The sequence below is a fragment of the Amphiura filiformis genome, chromosome 14, assembly GCF_039555335.1.
Source record: "Amphiura filiformis chromosome 14, Afil_fr2py, whole genome shotgun sequence".
Lineage (NCBI taxonomy): Eukaryota > Metazoa > Echinodermata > Ophiuroidea > Amphilepidida > Amphiuridae > Amphiura > Amphiura filiformis.
Window position 1 is genome coordinate 56,383,781 of NC_092641.1, and position 17,188 is coordinate 56,400,968.

General features: G+C 39.1%; 1 long non-coding RNA gene across 1 annotated transcript; it reads left to right on the forward strand.

Annotated features, from left to right (window-relative positions):
• Positions 1 to 1,384: 1,384 nt before the first annotated feature.
• On the forward strand, positions 1,385 to 14,096 carry LOC140170341 (uncharacterized). The gene is made up of 3 exons (XR_011861525.1): positions 1,385 to 1,522; positions 11,940 to 12,037; positions 13,127 to 14,096. It is a non-coding gene; the product is annotated as an uncharacterized lncRNA (long non-coding RNA).
• The last annotated feature ends 3,092 nt before the right edge of the window (positions 14,097 to 17,188 follow it).

A 17,188-nucleotide genomic window follows, 5' to 3' on the forward strand; every position in this document is an offset into this window, starting at 1 on the left:
TAAGAGCACATCAGACATCGAATTGCATTCTGAATACGAAGAATGTCTTTCTGATATCAAATAATTTACATTTTTTGAAATTCACAATATAATACATATTTTATGACCAATTATTAAAATTTGATATTTTTCACATTTTTGATTATAACAGTCCTCGAAGTAAATTTTATAAATCTAATGATATATTCTTAAGAGGGAAAGCCGACGATCAATTGAAAATTTTGACTTTTCTTTCATTTTTGGACCTAATTTTTTTGGTGTTTGGGGGAAAAATCCATATCTTTAATACGAAAGGTCAAAATTTTCAATTGATCGTCGGCTTTTCATCCCACCTACATACACTTTAATTATAAATCATCAGATTTTTAATTATTTGCCATAAAATGTGTATCACATTGCGAATTTCAAAAAATCAGTGTTATAGGGTTAGGGGAAAGCTTTGGGTTAGGGTAAGGATTACGGTTTATAGTTAATGCATTTTCAGTAAATGACTTCGGCCTATCAACATGTGACTAAGAAAACTATGATGAATGGTGTGTTTAATACAAATCATATATACTGCGCCACCCGATTCTACCATTAGTGTACATTGGCTAATGCATACTAATAGATAATAGTATGCCTTGCTCATTGTCTTGTGATATATTTTAGTATCACACGAGAAATTAGTATTTGATGACCAATGTTTACTATACTATTTTGGTTAATACCCCCTCAACGGAGTGTATAAATGCTGTTGGGAATGATTTAATATCCTAAAACCAGTAAAAACTTATAGTATACCCCTCATCGAATCAAAACGCCCAATTGGGCTTCTTTTAAAATAGGCCTACTAGTAAAACGTATGGATAATATTTGCTGCATCTTAGTCCGGACCGCGGTTTGGTAGTCCTAGTCGCGAACACTTGCATTAACCAGTCTTATTGAAAAAAATGTCTTATTCATAATATTTTGACTTTTAAAATTAACCCGAATTTCGAGTTTGCTTTGCCGCATCATTACATTAGTCTCGGACATAGAATCTAGCCAGCTCTATAACGGCGACAAGAACAGGCTGTAAAGGAGACTACTGTATATTTCAGCCACATAACACGTGTGGCCACCGAAGTAATTTAAAGGTTGTAAGGTCAAGGTCAAATATTCTAGACCAGCTTAAAATGTTTATTTTCGCAAACATTCATGAATATTCATTAGGTAACGTCATAGTAAATGCTCTCTGCCAAGTTATTTCAGGATTCTGGTGGGGTTCCCGGTGTCGTGTGCCAGACCCCTCTCATGATGAAATCGTAGTAGTATATATGAATATTAATGAACTCTACGTCATCCGCGTCATACATTTTTTTAATAATCGACTCGTACAGATCGTGAATGATGTTAAAATTAATAGATCTAGCTCGTCACCACAGTGAAATTAATTAACACACACACGGCGGTTGAATTTTAAACCACAGTATTATAGAAAAGTGTACTTTTGTTCCAGTTTCTAACCAGTAATTTCGGAATTCAAGCATTTTAAACAACAGTAAGTGTACATTTCGTCCAGTTTCTTACCAGTTGCAATGAATTATGGTAGTGTAAGCTTACCAATATTAATACCAAAAGCTGTGATAGTTTCTGCACTGTACATACTGTACAACTCTGTACAGTGTGAGTATGTACGCGAGTATAACAACTTGAGCAAGTCACAATATTTTCTCAAGTTGATTTATCCTTTCTATAAATAGCGACGTATACAGAAAAAATATACACAACCACGTTCTCCGAGTACTGTACATACTACATAGTATAATTTAAAACTCTAGTCCGGGACTCTAGCGGGGTACACCCATCGTATGTGTACATTGACCTAATCCATGGGTTCCTACAAGGCCGATGACTGGACCGATGACACACATTCGATAGGTGTATCATTATAATATGTGTGAGATTACGGCTTTTGACAATTGGCTCCCAAGTTGTAGCCCGAGGTACTAACACGTCCGTGACTACGATTTCCACCAGGGGTAGCGGGGTGAATGACCCCTAAATTTAAAAAATATTAATTTTTCACCCTCTATTGGGAATATGTGCAAGCTCAGGGGTGAAAACTGACCCTCTAGCTACTTTTGGACCGTACTCCTACCCCTGACTACACTGCAAAATATTTTTCACCCCCAAGATTTAATTTTCACCCCATGTATTTGGATTTTCTGCAAGCTCTGGAGTGAAAAACACAGGAAAACAACCCCCGACTTTTGGGCCTTAATGCTGTAGGCCTACCCCTGATTTCCACTGTCCTTCTCCGTACGAAGGTCTGATCCTGAGCATATCTGGTCCAGGGTACACATAAAATACCACGTTTTCTCATAAATACCACTTCCTACCATTCCTCACGTGAAGATGAGACTTAAACAAAACATATTTGGTGCATGTTCGTAAATTTTGAGCACATTTGAGGATGGAAAATGTTTTGAATTCTTTCTATAAATAGATGCCGTCAGTGTGGCGTCATCACCATGACGTGAGTTCACGGTGCCCGTTTTTACGTGACGTGAGGGCATTCATGGCCCTAGTGAGGAAGGAACAGGGCCATGATGTTTCGGGCTACCCTAGTCCATATATTCGACATATAGCGGGGACTCTAGTCGTCTCTACAAATATGTCAATGACAGCAAGAACATGATGAAGTCTAACTTGGAATTTGCACATCATCTTGATCTTGATACTGCCCAACAGTCCTAGAGGAGTAAAAGCGGTTAGGTTGATATGCGCATGCATGCAAATTTTAGTCTATAGATTTCTTGTAGATGTTGGGTTATGTTGGTTTTAAATTGTGTGGGATCTATTATGTTTAAGGGGGTACTACACCCCTAGCCAATTTTTTGCTTATTTTTGTGTTTTTCTCAAAAATCATAGTGCATTGGTGACAAGTAAGATATAGGGCCTAGATATGTATATTATAGAGACAAGGACTATAACTACTGCACTGAAAATTCAGCAACTCAAGGCAAGTAGTAATTGATTTATTGATCAAATATTGGTTTTCCCTAATTTTTGACTGTAACTCCACAACTGCTGTCTGTGCTGAAATAAAATTTCCAGTGTACTCTAGTCGTCTCTACAAATATGTCAATGACAGCAAGAACATGATGAAGTCTAACTTGGAATTTGCACATCATCTTGATCTTGATACTGCCCAACAGTCCTAGAGGAGTAAAACGGTTAGGTTGATATGCCATGCATGCAAATTTTAGTCTATAGATTTCTTGTAGATGTTGGGTTATGTTGGTTTTAAATTGTGTGGGATCTATTATGTTTAAGGGGGTACTACACCCCTAGCCAATTTTTTGCTTATTTTTGTGTTTTCTCAAAAATCATAGTGCATTGGTGACAAGTAAGATATAGGGCCTAGATATGTATATTATAGAGACAAGGACTATAACTACTGCACTGAAAATTCAGCAACTCAAGGCAAGTAGTTATTGATTTATTGATCAAATATTGGTTTTCCCTAATTTTTGACTGTAACTCCACAACTGCTGTCTGTGCTGAAATAAAATTTCCAGTGTAGCAGTTGTAGTCCTTGCCCCTATAATATACATATCTTACTTGTCACCAATGCTCTATAATTTTGAGAAAAATGTAAAAATAGGCACAAAATTGGGCAGGTGTAGTACCCGTTATCAAATGATTTGATCGAGTAATTTATCAACTACCATGTATCCACGACAACACAATACTATAGGGACTGTGCAATAATTATGTCTACACCCAGGGTGATGTCTACACCCTGGGCCCTTAATTACTTAGTAACTCGGGGTCTGAAACAGTAACTTGGACCCCGAGATAGTAACTCGACTTTAAGGAACTCGGGCCCCGACTTAGTAACTCTGGGTCTGAGATAGTAACTTGGGGCCTCGACTTAGTAACTCGGGGTCCGAGATAGTAACTCGGGGCCTCGTCTTATTAACTCGGGGTAGTAACTCGGGCCTCGACTTAGTAACTCGGGTCTGAGATAGTAACACGGACCTCGACTTAGTAACTCGGGTCTGAGATAGTAACTTGGGGCCTCAACTTAGTAACTTGGTATCTGAAATAGTAACACGGACCCCAAGATAGTAACTCAGGGTCCGAGATAGTAATCAGGCCCCGACTTTATAACTCGGGGTCCGGGATAGTAACTCAGGGTCGAGATAGTAAGTCGGGGCCCGACTTAGTAACTTCGAGTCCGAGATAGTAATTCGGGGCCCGAGATACTACTTTGGGATCCGAGATAGTAGCTCAAGGTCCCGAGATACTAATTCAGGGTCTGATATAGTAACTTCGGGCCCCGACTTAATAACACGGGCCCTTAGATAGTAACTCAGGGTTCCGACTTAATATCTTGGGGTCAGAGATATAATAACTCGGGGTCCGAGATAGTAACTCGGGGTCTGAGATAGTAACACGGACAACGAGATAGTAACTCGGGGTCTGAGTTAGTAACGAGTTAGTAACTTGGGGCCCCAACTTAGTAACTCGGGTACCGAGATAGTAACTCGGGCTTCAACTTAGTAACTCGGGGTCTGAGATAGTAACACGGACAACGAGATAGTAACTTCGGGTCTGAGTTACTAACTTGGGGCCCTAACTTAGTAACTTAGGGCCCCAACTTAGTAACTCGGGTCCGAAATAGTAACTCGGGCCCGACTTAGTAACTTCGGGGTCTGAGATAGTAAACCGGGCCTCGACTTAGTAACTTCGGGTCCGAGATAGTAACTCGGGGCCTCGACTTACTAACTCGGGTCTGAGATAGTAACACGCTCCCCGAGATTGTAACTCGGGGTCCGAGATAGTCACTCGGGGCCCCGACTTAGTAATTGGGGGTTAGAGATAGTAACTCGGGGCCTCAACTTAGTAACTTGGGGTCTGAGATAGTAACACGGACCCCGAGATAGTAACCCGGGTCCGAGATAGTAACTTCGAGCGTCGACTTAGTAACTCGGGTCTGAGATAATAACACGGACCCGGAGATTGTAACTTCGGGGTCCAAGATAGTAACTCGGGGCCCCGACGTAGTAACTGGCGGTCAGAGATAGTAACTCGGGGCCTCGACTTAGTAACTCGGGGTCCGAGATAGTAACTTGGGGCTTCGACTTAGTAACTTCGGGTCTGAGAGTAACACTGACCCGAGATAGTAACTCGGGGTCTGAGATAGTAACTCGGGCCCTGACTTATTAACTCGGGGTCCGAGATAGTAACTCGGGGCCCGACTTATTAACTCGGGGTCCGAGATAGTAACTCGGGGCCTCGTCTTATTAACTCGGGGTCCAAGATTGTAACTCGGGCCTCGACTTAGTAACTCGATTCTGAGATTGTAACCAGGACCTCGACTTAGTAACTCAGGTCTGAGATAGTAACTTGGGGCCTCAACTTAGTAACTTGGTATCTGAAATAGTAACACGGACCCCAAGATAGTAACTCGGGGTCCGAGATAGTAATCAGGCCCCGACTTTATAACTCGGGGTCCGGGATAGTAACTCAGGGTCGAGATAGTAAGTCGGGGCCCGACTTAGTAACTTCGGAGTCCGAGATAGTAATTCGGGGCCCGAGATACTACCTTGCGATCCGAGATAGTAGCTCAAGGTCCCGAGATACTAATTCAGGGTCTGATATAGTAACTCGGGCCCCGACTGATTTACACGCGGCCCTTAGATGGTACCTCAGGGTTCCGACTCAATATCTTGGGGTCAGCGATATAATAACTCGGGGTCCGAGATAGTAACTCGGGCCTCAACTTAGTAACTCGGGGTCTGAGATAGTAACACGGACAACGAGATAGTAACTCGGGGTCTGAGTTAGTAACTTGGGGGCCCCAACTTAGTAACTTGGGGCCCCAACTTAGTAACTCGGGTACCGAGATAGTAACTCGGGGCTTCAACTTAGTAACTCGGGGTCTGAGATAGTAACACGGACAACAAGATAGTAACTCGGGTCTGAGTTACTAACTTGGGCCCCAACTTAGTAACTTAGGGCCCCAACTTAGTAACTCAGGGTCCGAAATAGTAACTCGGGCCCCGACTTAGTAACTCGGGGTCTGAGATAGTAAACCGGGGCCTCGACTTAGTAACTCGGGGTCCGAGATAGTAACTCGGGGCCTCGACTTACTAACTCGGGTCTGAGATAGTAACACGCCCCCCGAGATTGTAACTCGGGGTCCGAGATAGTAACTCGGGGCCCCGACTTAGTAATTGGGGGTTAGAGATAGTAACTCGGGGCCTCAACTTAGTAACTTGGGGTCTGAGATAGTAACACGGACCCGAGATAGTAACCCGGGTCCGAGATAGTAACTCGAGGCGTCGACTTAGTAACTTCGGGTCTGAGATAATAACACGGACCCGGAGATTGTAACTCGGGGTCAAGATAGTAACTCGGGGCCCGACGTAGTAACTGGCGGTCAGAGATAGTAACTCGGGGCCTCGACTTAGTAACTCGGGGTCCGAGATAGTAACTGGGGCTTCGACTTAGTAACTCGGGTCTGAGATAGTAACACTGACCCGAGATAGTAACTTCGGGGTCTGAGATAGTAACTTCGGGCCCTGACTTATTAACTCGGGGTCGAGATAGTAACTCGGGCCCGACTTATTAACTCGGGGTCCGAGATAGTAACTTGGGGCCTCGACTTAATAACTCGGGGTCTGAAACAGTAACACAGACCCGAGATAGTAACTCGGGGTCTGAGATAGTAATTCAGGACCCCCAATTAGTATCTCAGGCCCCAAGTTACTATCTCGGACTCCGAGTTACTAAGTCGGGGCCCGAATTACTATCTCGGACCCCGAGTTCCTATCTTGGGTCTGTGTTACTATCTTGTTGAGGCCCCAAGTTACTATCTTGGACCCCGAGGTACTAAGTCGAGGCCCCGAGTTACTATCTCTGACCCCCAGTTACTACGTCGGGGCCCCGAGTTACTATCTTGGACCCCAAGTTACAATATCAGGGTCCGTGTTATTATTTCAGACCCGAGTTACTAAGTCGAGGCCTGAGTTACTATCTCAGATACCAAGTTACTAAGTTGAGGCCCCAGTTACTATCTCTAACCCCTAATTACTAAGTCGGGGCCCTGAGTTACTATCTCAGACCCCGAAGTTACAATCTCTGGGTGCGTGTTACTATCTCAGACCCGAGTTAATAAGTCGAGGCCCTGAGTTACTATCACGGACCCTGAGTTACTAAGTCGAGGCCCCGAAGTTACTATCTCAGACCCCGAGTTACTAAGTCGGGTCAGTTACTATCTCAGACCCCAAGTTACTAAGTCGAGGCCCTGAATTACTATCTCGGACCCGAAGTTACTACCTGCACTTCGAGTTACTAAGTCGGGGCCTGAATTACTATCTCAGACCCGAGTTACTATCTCGGGTCCGTGTTACTGTTTCAGACCCCGAGTTATTAAGTCGAGGCCCCAAGTTACTATCTCGGACCCCGAGTTACTATCTCGGGTCAGTGTTACTATCTCAGACCCCGAAGTTACTAAGTCGAGGCCCGACTTACTATCTCTGACCCGAGTTACTATCCCGGACCCTGAGTTATAAAGTCCGGGGCCCGAATTACTATCTCGGACCCCGAGTTACTATATAGGGTCCGTGTTACTATCTCGGATACCAAGTTACTAAGTTGAGGCCCCAAGTTACTATCTCGGACCCCGAAGTTACTAAGTCAAGGCCCGAATTACTATCTCGGGCCCTGAATTACTATCTCAGACCCCGAGTTACTATCTCGCGGTCCGTGTTACTGTTTCAGACCCCAAGTTATTAAGTCGATGCCCCAAGTTACTATCTCTGACCCCGAGTTAATAAGTCGGGGCCCCGAGTTACTATCTCGGACCCCGAGTTACTAAGTCGAGGCACCGAGTTACTAAGTCGAGGCACCGAGTTACTAAGTCGAGGCCCCGAGTTACTGTCTTAGAACCTGAGTTACTAAGTCGAGGCCCCAAGTTACTATCTCGGACCCAGAGTACTATCTTGGACCCAGAGTTACTAAGTCTGAGATACTATCTCGGGCCTATCTTGGACCCAAGATACTAAATCCGGGCCCGAGTTACTAACTCAGATATCGAGTTACTAAGTCGGGGCCCGAGTTACTATCTTGGACCCTGAGTTACTATCTCGGGTCCCGAGTTGAGGCCCCGGGTTACTAAGTCGGGCCCTGAGTTACTATCTCGGACCCGAGTTACTAAGTCGGGCCCGAGTTACAGTCGGGCCCTGAGTTACTATCTCGGACACACAAGTTTTAAGGTGTATTTTGGACGAAAAGACTCCCCCGTTTCATCTCTACATAATCTTAGGACCTATTTTTTCGCGATTGCACGAACAAGTATACGTAATTCGTGGCAACACTGATTAGTGTATATTTCTATGCTGGGCTTTTTTCATGAGCCACTCCCGCCTAGGCGGAAGTACCTATACACCCTACGCAAGTCAATTGAAGCCGTACAATTTATCGCTAATTTACGACCATAAAATTTAGACACTTCTCTTGTCTGTATTAGCATCAACTCTCTCATGTCACGTTTTCATGTCAGAAATTAACATAACTCCCGAAACCGAAAACAGAAATTATCTTCGTTCAACTTTTCAGTAGGCAACAAAAGACTAGAATAAACACTCTAGTGTATGCCACAACTTTATCATGCTCACAAGTGAAACAGGACATTGAAGTTCATGATTCCCATTGTGCTACATATGTATACCACACTCTCATGTGTACAACAATATTATCACTATAGATGATTTCCATTGTGCTATACAACATTCCCATGTATACTACAACTTTTATCACAGGTGGAACAGAGTACTATACATGTAGATGATTTCCATTGTGCAATACAACACTCCCATGTATACTACAACTTTATCACAGGTGGAACAGAGCACTATAGATGATTTCCATTGTGCTATACAACACTCCCATGTATACTACAACTTTGTCACAGGTGGAACGGAGCATTATAGATGATTTCCATTGTGATATACAACACTCCCATGTATACTACAACTTTATCACAGGTGGAATTGAACACTATAGATGATTTCCATTGTGTTAGACAACACTCCCATGTATACTACAACTTTATTACAGGTGGAACAGAGTACTATTGATGATTTCCACTGTGCTATACAACATTCCCATGTATACTAGGCTGCAACTTTATCACAGGTGGAACAGAGCACAAAGATGATTTCCATTGAGCTATACAACACTCCCATGTATACTACAACTTTATCATGGGTGGAACAGTGTACTATAGATGATTTCCATTCAGCTATACAACACTCCCATGTATACTACAACTTTATCATGGATGGAACAGAGCACAAAGATGATTTCCATTGAGCTATACAACACTCCCATGTATACTACAACTTTATCATACAACCCTCCCATGTATACTACAACTTTATCATACAACCCTCCCATGTATACTACAACTTTATCATGGGTGGAACAGAGCACAAAGATGATTTCCATTGAGCTATACAACACTCCCATGTATACTACAACTTTATCATGGGTGGAACAGAGTACTATAGATGATTTCCATTGAGCTATACAACACTCCCATGTATGCTACAACTTTATCATGGGTGGAACAGAGTACTATAGATGATTTCCATTGTGCTATACAACACTCCCATGTATACTACAACTTTATCATGGGTGGAACAGAGCACAAAGATGATTTCCATTGAGCTATTCAACACTCCCATGTATACTACAACTTTATCATGGGTGGAACAGAGTACAAAGATGATTTCCATTGAGCTATACAACACTCCCATGTATACTACAACTTTATCATGGGTGGAACAGAGTACAAAGATGATTTCCATTGAGCTATACAACACTCCCATGTATACTACAACTTTATCATGGGTGGAACAGAGTACTGTAGATGATTTCCATTGAGCTATACAACACTCCCATGTATACTACAACTTTATCATGGGTGGAACAGAGTACTGTAGATGATTTCCATTGAGCTATACAACACTCCCATGTATACTACAACTTTATCATGGGTGGAACAGAGCACAAAGATGATTTCCATTGAGCTATTCAACACTCCCATGTATACTACAACTTTATCATGGGTGGAACAGAGTACTATAGATGATTTCCATTGAGCTATACAACACTCCCATGTATACTACAACTTTATCATGGGTGGAACAGAGTACAAAGATGATTTCCATTGAGCTATACAACACTCCCATGTATACTACAACTTTATCATGGGTGGAACAGAGTACTGTAGATGATTTCCATTGAGCTATACAACACTCCCATGTATACTACAACTTTATCATGGGTGGAACAGAGTACTGTAGATGATTGAGCTATACAACACTCCCATGTATACTACAACTTTATCATGGGTGGAACAGAGCACAAAGATGATTTCCATTGAGCTATACAACACTCCCATGTATACTACAACTTTATCATGGGTGGAACAGAGTACTGTAGATGATTTCCATTGAGCTATACAACACTCCCATGTATACTACAACTTTATCATGGGTGGAACAGAGCACAAAGATGATTTCCATTGAGCTATTCAACACTCCCATGTATACTACAACTTTATCATGGGTGGAACAGAGTACTATAGATGATTTCCATTGAGCTATACAACACTCCCATGTATACTACAACTTTATCATGGGTGGAACAGAGCACAAAGATGATTTCCATTGAGCTATACAACACTCCCATGTATACTACAACTTTATCATGGGTGGAACAGAGTACAAAGATGATTTCCATTGAGCTATACAACACTCCCATGTATACTACAACTTTATCATGGGTGGAACAGAGTACTGTAGATGATTTCCATTGAGCTATACAACACTCCCATGTATACTACAACTTTATCATGGGTGGAACAGAGTACTGTAGATGATTTCCATTGAGCTATACAACACTCCCATGTATACTACAACTTTATCATGGGTGGAACAGAGCACAAAGATGATTTCCATTGAGCTATACAACACTCCCATGTATACTACAACTTTATCATGGGTGGAACAGAGTACAAAGATGATTACCATTGAGCTATACAACACTCCCATGTATACTACAACTTTATCATGGGTGGAACAGAGTACTATAGATGATTTCCATTGAGCTATACAACACACCCATGTATAATACAACTTTATCATGGGTGGAACAGAGCACAAAGATGATTTCCATTGAGCTATACAACACTCCCATGTATACTACAACTTTATCATGGGTGGAACAGAGTACAAAGATGATTTCCATTGAGCTATACAACACTCCCATGTATACTACAACTTTATCATGGGTGGAACAGAGCACAAAGATGATTTCCATTGAGCTATACAACACTCCCATGTATACTACAACTTTATCATGGGTGGAACAGAGTACAAAGATGATTTCCATTGAGCTATACAACACTCCCATGTATACTACAACTTTATCATGGGTGGAACAGAGTACTGTAGATGATTTCCATTGAGCTATACAACACTCCCATGTATACTACAACTTTATCATGGGTGGAACAGAGTACTGTAGATGATTTCCATTGAGCTATACAACACTCCCATGTATACTACAACTTTATCATGGGTGGAACAGGACACTATCTATTGTGCTATAATGTAAATTATTTCTAGTGTCCTGTCCCTCCTGTGACAAAGTTGTGGTATACAAGGAATGTTGTATAGCACAATTAAAATTATGATTTAGGTGTCCCTTCCCACCCGTGACAAAGTTGTGGTATACAAGGGAATGTTGTATTGTTTAAATCAAATCATCTTTACTATCCTATCCCACCTGTGACAAAGTTGCGGTGTTCATGTGTATCTTGTAAAGCACAATTTTAATCTTCTATATTTTACCCACATGTAACATTTATGTTTTTTGTGTTTTATATTTTAAAGAATGGTGCAAACTTCATAAAGTAAATGAACATGTGAAGCCATTGGCTGCGAGTTCGGGTGTCAGGGCATCTGATGTTTTGCAATTGATCTTCCTAGAGGTGAGTTAAGGTTTACACTATATGTTTTGGGCAGAATTTTCGGCCGAATGTTAAATAAGTTTAGCTTAGATTTGCAAGTTTCATAAATGAAAATTTGCAATTATTTCTTGATATTTCTTGATTTATTTTTTAATATATCTAAGCAATAGTTTTGCCATTTTAACCCTCCCAAAAACATCATGCAAATGGGGTGGAAATGACACTACTTATATCAATCATTGGGATTTCCTTAATAAAACCAATACCATTCCTCATGTGTGTCAGCTTTACTTGTCTCAGTATTCGAATGCAAATGCTGCTAGTTCATGCTACCATCTAACTCGCCTTATGAAAGACGTACATAGAACATATTGACCATTTTAGGTGGCATTTTGTCTATATGTATTTTCAGATAGCTAACTCAAAATACTACACCTTACAGATACAATAGCTAGCTATGTCAAATCCATTATGTTCATTTAACTTAAATCAGCAAAGAAAAGTGTTTAAATGGGATTTTGTGAATTTGCATAAGTCAAGAAGCTGTTTTGAAAAATCACATCCTGTACGATAATTTTAAAGCAATTCTGTGCACAACACCATAGTTAAGTTTGCCACCTTAAATATCTACCGTATATAATTTTTAAAATTCTGTGACTTATTTATAATTCTATTACTCTTACGACCCATTATTCAAAATCGCGCACTGTGATTTGTTAAAACACGTCACATGAGAGCCCATTATTCTGCAATAATCAGTCAAGCGCCGTAACACACTCTACGCACAGCATTACGCTGTGCAATATTTCCGCGATACACGCTCCACCTTGAAGTAAACAACTGAAAATAAAAAAAAAAAAAAATGATATTTTCTCTTTAAATCGCACTATTTTCTGGTAATAGAATAGAAATAAAGGGTGCAGCATTATCCTTTACACGCAAATAATGTGTCCTTGGCAGTAAAAACGTCTAAATAATGGGTGAGGACACATTATTTGGGTGTAAAGGATAATGCATTACCCTTTATTTCTTAAATAAAAGGAAGGTCTGAAAATGTTGTGTTAATTATTATTAATATTCATGTTATTCTCATTAATAACTTTTCTGCAGGCACTAGCACTGTCTAAGGAGTAAGGATTCCTTCAATAGTTTGCAGATTGAAGCAGCCTTTTAACAGGCAACAACACAAAGAACAAGAGAGTATAGAGAATCAAGAATGCAGCAAATAAGAACTGCCCTGAAGTCTTTGGATGTCATTATTGGAACTTAATAACAATCCATTGCCATAGTCCATTTGGGACAAGATCAAGGCACAAACCACCAGATAGTAGATGCCATGGTCCTTGAAACCAATTGATATTTTATGTAGTTGCTAATTTATAATAGATTACAGGGATACAATGTATATGATATGTGCAGCCACTGTCATCTGTGTATCAAATATAACACAGAGGTTGCATACTGGATTGCAGAGCTGGATTGATGGAATCATCGCCAACTGTTAGCATAGCAGGAGATAAGCTATGTGTATGATAATTTGATGCGCCAATAGAAAACTCTATCTCCTCATCATTTAGCTTGCAGAGATTTTATGGTCATCCAGTGTTTTATTCAGTGATGCTAGATGAGGCTGTTTTCATGGAGTTTGGATAAGATACATTAAAATATCTGTATAACTGAATGTCATCACTGTAACATATAGAGAGGTTTCTTGATTGACAAGTGTATAATATTATGGTGAATGACATACATGTAACAGGGCCAATCATGGATCCTTGTGACAGGCTTTGTCGTCTAGATTTTAAAGGGGAGTGGTTACTCACTCTCTAGTATGATGCTAGGCTAGTGGTCAAATCATTCTCTAGCATGATTGCTAGGAGAGCTGTTAACATTGTATTTGAACACAGATATTGGAACATCTGTGATTTGAAGTGATGATTTTTATGTGAGCTGGCTATCTGGTGAATATAACTGGTATTACCATATAGTCACATAACAGTAAAAAAAATAATTCTTAAGGTTGGTCTTAACCCTCAGGGAATTATGGGCCTCATAACTGCTAAATTTTTGGTCTTTTAAAATGACAGACTTGATGAATTCATATGCGAGGTCAAATTTGGGCAAAAATGCTCAGTTATGGAGAAAATTAAAAAACAATTTTACCCAAATTTTCATGGGCATTGTACCAAGAAAATTCTTTACAAAAAAAAAAAAAAAAACCTATTTTTTATTCATTTTTTAAAATTTAAAACAACTTTGAAAAATTTTTACAAAAACTGGTTGAAAAATGCTCAATTTTGCAGAAAAAAAAAAAACATGAAAAAAAGCCTGATTTTTCGCTCAATTTTCATTTTTTTTTTGGTGAAGTTGATCAAAATTTTAAAAAGTAAATGGTCCTAGATATCTATACGCTGGCGAAGTTACGTAATAATCGGATTAACTACCATAGCAATAGGTACAAACAATTTTTGATTATATCGCTGCACTACTACGTTCATGCGGTACCTCTGCATTGAACCATAGATGTCAAAGAAATGCTAATCACTTGCACCTGTAAGATTAGTCTCTTTGAAAAGAGCGGTATTGTATTCAATCTACTATATGATTGACGACAGGTGATGAGTGCAACCTGCTTGTAGTGCAGCGCGGTATATTCAAAATTGTTTGCACCTATTGCTATGGTAGTTAATCCGATTAATTACGTAACTTCGCCAGCGATATCTAGTTTTTTAAAATAAAAATTTTTACTGAAGAATGTTTTTGTTGTTGCCAAAAATAATTTGGGTAAAAAAATTGGTTTGAATGTAAAGGTTTCTTGATCAATTTTCATTAACACAGCAATGAAATTCAGACATGGAACTTTCATAACTTTCAGCTAACTCCAATTAGGCTGGAATTAGCAAAGTCAAACACTGAAAGGGATGCAAATTATTATAATTATATTCTCACAGTACAGGGTGTCCCAGAAAACATCTCCAGAAATAGACAATATCATCAAAATATTTTAAAAGCAGTGGGTAGCTCATTGTGCACATTATACACAAATTTTATTTTAATTCGGTTGGCTGGATGCAAAGAAATGAGTGATTGATCACACAATGCACACATCAACAACTCATTCCAAGTTTGATTAACAGGCACTTTTGTCACACTTGCTCACCCCTTCGTAAAGTTTGTGTATCTCATTCAATTCAGTCCTCTGATCTATTTTATACGATGGTATTATGTTACTCATGCTTGCACTGAAGGTGAAAACGTGAGTGAATATAACATTTGATCTGCCTTTACTTAAATACACAGTGCCTGAATTGTAAGAAACTTAACATGGATTGCAGAAATTGGATAGCTATACAATTAACAGATTTAATTCTTTACATAATATGTTAAACTTTCAAAAACCCAAGAAATACATGATTAAGCTTAGAGCTTCTAATTTTTATACTGTGCTATATTATGTTTAATGTTTTAATTTTTTAAGTTAAAACTTTGCATTCATGGCAATATTTGAAGCAACATTTTGTCCAAGAAAACTTTGATTTTTGTAAGCTTTCCAGCTTTAATTCTTTGTGTTGTGCAATATGTTATATTGCAACTTTCCAAAGAACATGTGAGCCAAGAATGACAATGATCAAGTGCTTGTACATCTTTACGTGTAATTTTGATACCATGCAACATTATGTTCAAATTTTAAAAGATTTACATTTTACATAGCCATTTCTTGGAAAATTCCAAAACATTAATTATTGTGTGAGAAAACTTTTTTTGTCAGCTGGAATTCTTTATACAATAATTCTTTATGCAATAATTATATTAATATTAACGAAAAAATATATTTACTATAGTACCAAGCACCATTTTAGATTCAAGCTTTAATATCACATAGTATTTTCACATTTTAACAAAAGTTTATTACATGTTTAGCAAAACACAGATTGTGTAAGAAGAATAAAAAGAATTTCACCAAACAAAACACAAAGTCAATTGATAAGCATTAGTGTGCATTGTGTTGAATGATCTTTCTTTCAAACTTAATGAAATGAATTGAGATGTATGTTATGTAATCGCTCATATCTTTGCAATCAGTCAACCGATTCAAGTGTGTAAGATGCAGAATAAGAGGGGCTACATGCTGTTTTTTATGTTTTGGATTTGGATGCTTATTTGTCAGCTTATGTCAAAATTCATTCACCTTGTAATCTTTTTCTGGAACACCCTGTATATTAATTTAATTTGCTAGGTAACAGTAAGGAACTTCTTTAAAAGTTTTGCAAATTTCAATCTGCATAATTAATTAGAGCTAATTTTGACTTGTCCAAAAAATTAGTCATAATTGAAAATTATGCAGATTGAAATTAGCAAAAAGTTAAATGTAATGTGTTTCTAGATAGCCCTTACAGCTACCCACATTGCAACATTATAACATTTCCATTAGAGATAGAATTTAACTTCTTTTCCACAAAATGTTAGTTTTCACTGTCAGATATGTCCTCTTTTAAATTTGGCCTGAGCAAATGATGCAATAAAAAGAAAATCACTGTATAATACCAGCACATAAGCCGCCAATGTGAGCCACTCCTTCAAATGTGACTGGTGTCGGTCCCAAGACGCCTTTGTATGGAGAGTATTGTGAACATTGTGTGTTAAGTTTTGAAAAACATGAGGTTGTTCTCCTCAGCAAATGTTACAATATGACCTGATTTAAAAAAAAATGGTCAAATCAGCAGTTTTTAGGTAAAAAAAATCCCTTAAGATGGGTAGGGGTTTCAGATTGCCATCAGCACACCCCTGTTAAAATTTAATTTGAGCCCCCCTCCCCCTAACATTTTTTGTTTCAAATGAATGAGCATCAAGTCAGAGTGAGAATCTTGGATAAATCTGCCATATATGATTAAAAGTAAGTTTTATTCAAAGTGTCATATTAAGGGGACTGTGTATTCTCAGAAATGCATTAATTAAAAGTGCTGTAACTTTAAATTAAACAAAATTTAATGCAAGTATATATTTTTGTTATGCAAAAAGTATTTTTTTTGAAGAAACTTCAAAAAAGCACATTGTTTTGCCTTAAATTATTTGGAACACACTGTACCCAAATTTGGATTTCATGGGTTTTTTTTTGTAATTAGACACTCCATTCATGGAACGGTTTTTCATGATTTGGATATTAGTCTTATT